A 9997-nucleotide genomic window follows, 5' to 3' on the forward strand; every position below is an offset into this window, starting at 1 on the left:
AAACAACAGAAGGGGTAAAGCAGTGATATCCATACCCATCAATTATAGCCACTTTATTATGTGTATCTCTCATGTCCAATTTTGGTGAAAAAAAACAATACTACTACTAATAATAATAACAACAACAGTGACAACAATAAAATATTTCATCTTACCTCACACAAATGCAAAATAGTCTTGCAAAACCAGGTCAGGGACTGTTTAAACAAAACAAAAGACAAGAGTGTCAGTTAATGCACTAGCAGACAGTTTCCATACCCAATTAACAGTTATAGCTAGTTCTGTGTGCATTTCAGATATCTGATTATGAAAAAGTTATGGACATGTAATGCCATGCATGAGTAATACAATTAGTAGTCACACATTAAAGTATTCCAAGTTGCTTCATAGAAATCATATTAATCCTGCAAAGCCAGAATATTGAGCAAACAGCAGTCATTCTCCTCCAAAGACAATCTCAAGAATTATAAATAATTTGTCTGTGTACCTCAGATATCTGAATAATAAAATTAAAAAAAAAATATATATATATATATATATATATATATATATATATATATAGCTGTGTATGCATATATATATATATATATATATATATATATATATATATATATATATATATATAAATACATAGCAGAAGAATCAATGACAATGTTAAAATTAATTGGGGGGCAAAACCTAGGAGAGATTTTAAATCTGAGACTAGTTTGCATAATGGTTAAGGTGTCTACTTTACTGACACACGGTATAGGGTATTATTCTTACCTCTGATCACTGTCGTGTGAGGAGAGAGAGGCTGGTATAATGGTTAAGGTCTTTACCACATATATATATAGGGTACAGGATTTGATTCTGACCTCTGGTTATTGGCTAAGCTTGGAATAGTCTGCAAACTGACTACTTTGAATTTATCTATGAACCTATAAATATTGTTCTTATGTACTTAGGTAACAAAATACTAGGTTTGACAGAGCATGCATTTTTCTGAAGGATATGAATTCTGAAATTCAAATATCTATCATTACTTAGTGACTGGTCAGCAACCCTCAATGGTTTTAACAAAACCACACAGTTTATGAAGAGCAAATCACAATCTGAGACAAACGCACAGAATAATGCTAAATCAGAGATAGGTGGCCAATATCAGAACTAATAGTACTGGTAATTTTTAATGCTGTCAGAACTGTAGTAATAGGATGTTGTTGGGTTAAATAATTACTATTACGGCTACTGTGATGGTTTAACCCCGTGTAGCTTTAATTGTTAATGTGCTTGCATGACATCAGGAGGTTCAACAAACTTCATTGGTAGTCCATATTTTAAAAGTGTGTGTTTAATTGTAAAAGTGTTTTTTGTCTGAGGAAGCTGTAAAATTATTTCCAGCGAAAGCACTTACATTAAATTACGTTATAACAAATTACGTTTTTTGTGTTGGAGTGGACTGAAAGCTTTTAGCCTGTGGTTTCTTAGTTTATTAACATATGGATTGATGTCAAGTTGAGAGATTTTTATCTACTATGCCCTAGTGGGGAAAAGTGTTGAAGGCTTTGGCCAGGTCAAGGTAGGCAGTGTTCACCATCTTCTCCTCATCCATGGCTTTCAAAGAAGTCGATCAGATTTAACAGACATGACCTCCCCCCTTGACAAAGCCATACTGTGCGAGATTGAGTGTTTGGAGGTTGCCAATGTCCCTGTTAATAAGATCCATGATAATCCATTCCATGGCCTTGCAGATCAGGCTAGTTAGGCTGATGGGTCTATAATTTCCTGGATCAGTGGACGTTCCACCTTTGTGTAAAGGGATGACTGTGGCTGTCCTCCACTTGGATGGACAAAGCTGGTCCTCTTTGGCTGAATAGGGTGCCTAATGGTGCTACAAGTTCATGCCTGAGTTCATGTAGGATGCAGCCTGGGATGTTATCGGGTCCCATGGAGGCTGTATTTTTTGCCATTGAGAGGGCAGTGATGACCTGTTCCCTAGAGATAAGAGGTGGGGGCAGGTACTGGGGATGTCCTGATTTACTGATGGGGGGACAGAGGGGAGAAGTTTTCACTGAATCTGGCAGCCAGTAGATTGGCTATATTTACAGCATTTGTGTATGTGGTGTACTTGACCACCAGTTCTGAACAGATTTGGGTGCTTCCTTTGAGATTGCAGACATATGTGAAGATGGCCTTAAGATTGTCTCTAGTAGATGTGGCCAATTTGCACTCAAAGTTGGCTTTAAAGGATTTCACTAGAGCTCTTATTTGCTTGTTCAGCCTAAGGAGAGATTGCTTCCAATTTGGCACCTGGTCCTTCTTGGTCCAATAATTTTTTCCTTTTGTTATATAGCTTATTTATTGCGGATGTCCACCAGACAGGTTTACTCTTCCTTGCGGAGGATAATTTTGCCCTGTCAGGTAATCCTGATTCCATACATCAGTGTAAATGCCTGTATAGTACTTTGGTGCAGATTTGGACATTGGTGCCAGTTCCTACAGTGAGGGATGAGGCTGTGAAGCTGTTTATACCATCCCTCAGGAGGTTGTAATCAGCTTTGGAGAAGTTTTTTTTGTTTGACCCTAGCTCGACGGGTGTCAGGGGAGATGGTAACTTTGAAAGTGACCGCTTTATGGTCGGATCTTACCAGGAAGGATGATACAGTAGGGATGCTGCAGTAGTTACTCATGTTGGTTAATACCAAGTCACCCAGGATCAGGGTAAAGGGTTGAATCTTGATAGATATGAAGAGGTCCAGATACGTGGAGTGGGCATCTTGAATCAAATTCGGGACCTGTAGCTAGCTATAATTTGAATAGGGGTCTTGTCAATGGTTAACTGCACCTGGAGTGTCTCCTGTGCGTCATACTGTTTGACCAGCCTGGAGGTATGTGTGTCTTTAATATATATTGAAACTCCACATCCTTTGGGTTTGCTGCCCACATTTTGGGCTCTGAATGTATGACAGAATGAGTAACCAGGTAAGGCCAGGGTGCCCTTTGCAGCTTTGAACCAGGTTTCTGTGACTGTACAAATGTCAGCATCTTCCAAGGTTAAGAATGCTTGCAATGGGTGCATTTTCAGGTTTAGACTCCTATTTATCAGCATGACCTTTAATTTGCTTTTTGTTGAAATTTTTATATTGGTAGTATCAACCTCATGACTTTTCCTAAAAAAGCACTATGGGGCAGGCAAGGGCATTTGCCAGTAGCTCATATCCCAAGTGAGGCAGATGCAGGCCATCTCTAGCAAAGCATTGTGGTCTGTCGATCATACCTTCCCAGGCTGTCAGGCACTGGATCCCCCTGGTATGACACCAGAAACTAAGCCAATTGTTAAAGTCAATAATTTTCTGTTTGTATTGAGGCATCATTCTGGGTGGCAGTAGAATGCTGCTTAAGGCTAGGGACATACCTGCCTGGGACACATGTTCAGCAAGCTCAATCATATCTCTCTTCATGTAGTTCTGGGAGGCACATCTCAAGTCGTTCACACTAGCATGGACTATAACAGAGTCATAACAGTACCTATTGTTGAGAGACTTGTGTGCGTGTGTGATATGATGGATTCTGGCTCCTGACAAACAACTAACCCGGACTTTCTCCTTATTCAGCCTGATGAGAGGCTCATCTGTGTGTCTCACAATGGTGTCTCCTATGACTAATATGTTGGGTTTATGGTTAGGCCTTAGTGGCTGTGAGACACTGGTGTGTGGACCATGCATAGTGTGTGGTGTGGAGGGTTGTAGAGTTCTCATGTGTTTTTGCCTCTGAAGCCTCCTTTGTTTGGGCTTGTTTTTTTGAGAACCTCCACATATGTGGGTGTGGGTTGTGTAGTTGTGGGTGGTGCTTGAGGTGTAGTGATTGTGTTGACAACCTTCTCATTGCCAGATATATTGGGTTGTGAGGGAGAGAGCATAAACTCTAGCTTCTTTGAGTAATTGCATCTCTCACAAACTGTGTTCCTAGGTGGTAGTAGTAGATGGTTTTCCATGTACATGAGGCAGTTGCTACACTGCCTCAGGATGTTCATATCAACTAGGCTGGCAGGAGAAACCATAGGAAATTGCTCATCCATATTTGTCAGAATCTGAAGGAGAGAGGCCAGGGAGAGCTAAACCCAAGTGCTTAAACCAAAGCTAAGAGGCTTAAAATAACACTTAAAATTTAAACAGGCTCAAAACAAGGAGTAAATAAATGCAGCAGAGAAGATGCAATTGAACACTTTAGAGAACTAGTAGCAGAAAAAACAAGATGAATTAATAGAGTAGGAGAAGGAAACAAAAATGCTGTAAAAGCAGCTGAATACTTTTTTTTTTTTTTTTTTTAAGTAAAGTGGAAAGGGAGAAAGGAGATAATTCAAGGTTAAGAAACTAAGGGTGTTGGCCTTCCCAAATGTTCTCTCTGTATTAAATAGAATGAGCTAATGACACTGGACTGGGAGGAGTGTCTCAGATCAAATTTACAGTAGGGGCAGGCAACTGCAAAGCTACCAAGTATAAGAACAAGACACCAATAGTGAGAGAGGGTGGGAAACTATACTACAGCTACTAGCTGCACTATTTTAGGCAGCAAACACTACATAAATGTTTATCACAACAGAAAAACAGCAGTGAGACACTAAATGAAAGTTTTAAACAGATAAAGGAACAAGAATACTCTAGAGAATGCTTTTAACTGCAAACAAATCAGTTATATGATACACTCCTTGGTAGGAAATCAGAACAAACAGATGCTTAACAAATAGAGATAATTTCCAGTAAATACCTTTCACACAGTGAAATTAACTAAAAAAGCTTTACAAACAGTTTGACAGTAACAAAAGTGATTTAACAGGCCCCATAAGGCAAACAATTTCAGTGCAATAGTGCAGATTAGTTTATAGCAATAAAATACAGTAAACAATAACAGGCAGCAGACAATAAAAAAGTGCTATAAATGGGTAGACTAAGCAATAACTAGTAAAAATAAGCAAAAAAAACAGGATACTTATTGTTATATATCACAGATCAGAGCTGTGGTCAGTGCCCCTCCTCCATTCAGCTCAGTGTGAATAAGCAGAATTCCTCTCAAGGGCAGGGCCTAAATACCAGAAAGTACAACCCGAAACAACTTAAAAAACCTCAGAAGGACCAATGAGTGCTTACTCCAAGCTCTAGAATAGCTAACCTTTGCCAGCCAGTGACCAATCAACACAATCCTCTCATTAAAGTGAAGAAAGGCTTCTGCTAGTTCAAGATGGCCTGGGACATGTGTTCAGAAAAAACAGGCACTGCAAACAAACAAACAGGCCCAGATACAGCAGATATGAACTGGGACTGTGCTACAGCTACTAGCTACATTATTTTAAGCAGAAAACACTAGAGAAATGTTTGTCACAGCAGAAAAACAGCAGTGAGACACTAAATTTATTATTGTATCCTTTGGAAATTCATCTATCCACAGGGAATTTCCATATTAACAATAGTCCCGTAAGTGTTGACCTAGTTCTGAATTTGGCAACTTATATGGACAGTCACCTAACGTTTGACCAACATGTGTCCATGTTGTAAGAAAGTCCTTCTATATTGTACAACATATAAAAAAGGGATTGTTTCCTGATCTAGGGATGCCATTGTCCCCTTTACTCAACCTTTGTTAGGCCAGTCATTGAATATAATGCCTCCTTTGATATGTATCTGTCCAGACAAATGCAACATTTTGAATGACCACAGAGATACCTCACAAAAAGATACAAGGCCCAACTTTAAGCCCTGTCACTATACTTAGTATTCTACAGACTGTTAAAAGGTGAACTGCGTCTGGAATACAGGGCATCGTCTGATTCAATACTGATGGATTTACTGCCCCTCAGCAAGTCAAATGGCATCAAAAATATTCAATCTATGGATCTAAACCTCTTCTGCAACATCAGCAGAATGGTTTGGGCAGTAGGTATATCTCACAGAGGATACCGCTGCTCTGGAACAAACTCCCAATCCACATAAAACAAAGTTCATCCCTGTCCATATTCAAGCACAACTTTGATCTATGGATGAGAAACAAAGAGTTTACCCCTGGACTGCCCCTGTACTGCTAATGGACAGAGGTAGCACCTAAATGCTTTATCCCATGTGTATGTCTCTTTAAATTATCTATGGTATGAAGCCAATTATTCTCATTAGAGGTCCTATATAATTATCAACCATATGATGGGTTAGGCCAATCCCTAACTGGATGGGATAGGTTAGGTTTTGTTATTTTAAACAAAATAAAATCTTCATTGAATTATTACTTATGACAAAGACAATAATATATTCATATAAATAAAAATTAACCATATTGACAAATTTTCAGTTGCAAACATTATAAACAACTTATAATCTTCTATATAGACATAAAACATTACATAGCTCATTGTATTCCTGCCTTTCCTTAAACCATACTCCTCCTTTAAAACATTATTCTGCAATTATTATTCTCACAATTTTCATTTTTTCTATCTAATTTGCTCCTACACTTTTCTAAGGACCCCACTTTCAGTTATTTTATCCCTGTTATTATATTCACTACTTCTAGTACAGTTGGTTTAGACTTTGATTTGCATTTTCTAGTAATTGATTTTTTTTTTTTTGGCAGCCACCAGAATTAAACTTAGCGAGGCCTTCCTTTGTCTAGGTAATTCCAAACTTGTATCACAGCTCAAAAAATCATTTTCTTAGTTACACTAATTTGCTCACCCAATATTTGTGACAGAGTAGTCTGCAGGGAATTTTTAAAGTTTCCCAACTCATTACAATCCCCCCAAAAATGTTCCCAATTATCTTTTTCTTCCCCATCACACCACCAACATTTGCAGTCTACCTGAGGAAAAATTCTTTGGAGTCCGCTTGAGGTATAAAAATACCTATGCAAACACTTCCAAGCAAAGATGCTAAATCTTCTAGAATTTGTTGTATATTTAGGAGCCATAAATATATTTTTCCATTGTTTCTTTGTGAATTGCTTATCCGATCTCTCTTCTCAATCCTTTCTAACCTCCCTGATTGATTCTTATAGGTATCATGCAATATTTTATATGCCCTACTAATTATCCCTTTTTAAGAGCAATGTCTGATCAAGATTCTACTAAAAACTCTACCAGTACTGGTTGTTCACTTAGGATCCCCCAATTCCTTTCACTTTGCCGATACCCTGATATCAATCCTTGATAGGAATGGCAATCTCTAGCCTGCAGTCCAAATGAATTCTTGGCCTCTTCCCATTCTGTTACCCTTTCCTCTCGAATTACTTGCTCCCAATACCTTGGTTCCTTTGCTATTGTTCTCCAGTAAATTCCAGCCCCTTTTTGCCTATTCTCTGTAATCATAATTGCAGTCATCTCTATCGGCAGAATCTCCTTTCTCTATTCCCGTGTTAGTTTAGTCTTTATAATACTTTCTGCTACTTTATTAATATAATATTCTGTGTGGTTATTGTTATTCTCCTTGAGAATCTGCACCCAAAATACCAGTTTCTCCTTATTTCTTCAGCTTCCCCCAATTTCATCATTATCTCTGTCCACTTTGAATTATAGCTTTCTGTTTGCACTATGTATAGAAGCCTTAACTGTGTAGCTCTGAAATACCCATTCAAATCAGGTAATCCCAAACGCCTTGTTCTACTGGAAGGATCAACTTATCCCACTTGATTCTTTTGTTCTACCCCTCCCAGATAAAGTCCTTCAACTCCTTATTAATTGCTATCCACAACTTCTCCTATGTATAAAACTAAAAGGGCTAAAAACATTTTCACTGATTGTATCCTGCAATATTTGTCCATAAAACAGGGCTTCCAATTTCTCAGTTTGTTGTATTATTGTTTGTTTAGCCTCTTCTCATATATCCTTAACTGCCATAACAGAAACATTTTTTAAGCCATACTCTTAAGTATTTCCTTTTATCATGCCCCCATACAAAAACTGAGAAATTGGAACCACTTTATTTGTGGGTACATATTTTTACAGCTATTGCCTTTGTTATATCTTCATTAAATTTGTATCCTGAAAGCACTTGGACTGTCTCAGAATGTTCCACAAGACTGAAATGTCCTTGTTTTATTAGGTACAAAATAATATCATCTGCAAATAAAACCAACTTTTCTTGATTAGCATTCCAATTATATCCTTGAATTTCTGAATCTGTTATTTTCTTTGCCAGTGGTTCTAAATATAATGCAAATAACAAAAGGGAAAGAGGACACCACTGTCTAGTTCCTCTGGTCAAACAGAGCTACCAGAGAGGACCCCCCCCCCCCCCACACACACACACACACAAACACACTTTCATTTTCACCTTCAATCTCTCATATATCATCCTGATCAAGCTTATAATTTTATCATGGAACACAAATGCTTCCATTGCCCACTAATAAACTCCCAGCTTGCTCTGTCAAATGCTTTCTCTGAATCAAGACCCACCAACAACAGTGATATTTTCTTACATTCTGCCTTCCTCTTGATCATCATTGTTCCATCGATGTTGTCAAATGTTTGCCTCCCCTCCACAAAACCTTTGCCATTCTTTTAGCCATTATAGATATACACGCTTTATGGTTTAGCATTGAAATGGGCTTATATGAAGCTAGATAAGTCTTTACTCTCTTTAGGTATCACAGCCACCACTACTTTCTTCAAGGATGTTTCTTCTCCTTCTTTTAAAATTTATTTTATTTTATTTATTTTACATTTGTTGACCGGGATAGTCCAACTGGATGCATGTCCATTTTCAGCGGAGGCCCGGGAAGAAAAGCTCCAAGGTAAATAGACACAACATAACATATTACAAATAGAATATTTACAGTGATTACATAAGCAAACAAGATAAGCAAGTTCCACAGGTTAGAGTTAATCCCAGGTGAAAGTCTGGATTAAATTACACAGTAAGATGCCTAATAGATTATATACATTCTAGAGGAGGGTTAGCCAGGCTTGATACAATGACATAGCCAGTTTAGTCCCAGATGTTGTTTGAGTCTAGTTTTAAATTGACCTAGGGAGGACAGTAAAGTAATATCAGCTGGAAGAGAGTTCCAGGATCTACCTGCAGAGTTTGCAAAGAGAGAGTCACTGGCTGTATTGTTAATTTTGCACATCTGAATTAGAAGTCTGTTAGATGATCGAAGCAGTCTAGGATTATTATAGGGGGTGATAAGATTCTTAAGTGCAGGAGTATTGTCCAGATTATAAAGGATTTTATGGGCCATAATCAATTGGTTATACTGGATTAGACTGGGTAGTTCAAGCCATCAAAGCTGGTTTAGACTGATGCAATGATGTGTCCTAAAAGGCAGCCCAGTGGCAAACCTGGCAATGTAGTTGTAGCAGATTGAGAGTTTAAGGACAGTCTTGTTTAAATTAGAGAGTAGAGGGGATGTATACAAAAGAGTTGAAGGAAGGTGAGAGCGAGCTATGGCAATTTTAGCTGGAGGGGTTAGGAAGGCTTTTATTCTGTAAAGTGACCCTAGTTTTTTATTGATGGTTTTGATTGATTGGTTGACATGTAGGTCAAATTTTAGATTATTATCTATAATGACACTTAATAGTTTTGTAGAGGGGTCAGGGAAGATTATTGTGCCATCATTTGCATTTATGGTAAAAGTAAAAGCAGTAGACCTATGTGTTGGTGAAAATAACAGCATTTTAGTTTTTTTGGAATTTAGTATCAGACAATGTTCAGAAATCCAGTTTTCTATTGTGTTAAAGGTGGTCTGGGTAGCTGACCATAACTCTGTTGGAGATGTGGCCGAGCAAATCAGGGTAGAGTCATTAGCGTATTGGATACAACTGACTTTAGGGATGACAGTATACAGGTCGTTAATGAAGATGGAGAACAGCAGGGGCCCTACTATAGAGCCTTGTGGTACTCCAAGGATGTTAGGTAGTAGGTTAGAGAGTTTACCATTCAGATAAGATTTAAACCATTGAAGGGCTTTAGTATCAAGACAGAATGTTTGCATGGTGTGGATTAAAAGTTGGTGATCAACCATATCGAATGCC

At 38.1% G+C, this 9997-nt stretch overlaps 1 protein-coding gene across 3 annotated transcripts in view; it reads right to left on the reverse strand.

Annotated features, from left to right (window-relative positions):
• Window positions 1–9997, reverse strand: part of FAM3D (FAM3 metabolism regulating signaling molecule D) — a 713044-nt gene that overhangs the window by 658521 nt on the left and 44526 nt on the right. For all 3 annotated transcript variants that reach the window (XM_044078817.1, XM_044078815.1, XM_044078816.1), the window contains exon 2: window positions 156–197. The gene's annotated coding sequence lies outside the window, so the exon portion shown is untranslated. The remainder of the gene's footprint in view (window positions 1–155; window positions 198–9997) is intronic.

The sequence above is a fragment of the Protopterus annectens genome, chromosome 7.part1, assembly GCF_019279795.1.
Source record: "Protopterus annectens isolate FY-2018-M chromosome 7.part1, PAN1.0, whole genome shotgun sequence".
NCBI lineage: Eukaryota > Metazoa > Chordata > Ceratodontiformes > Protopteridae > Protopterus > Protopterus annectens.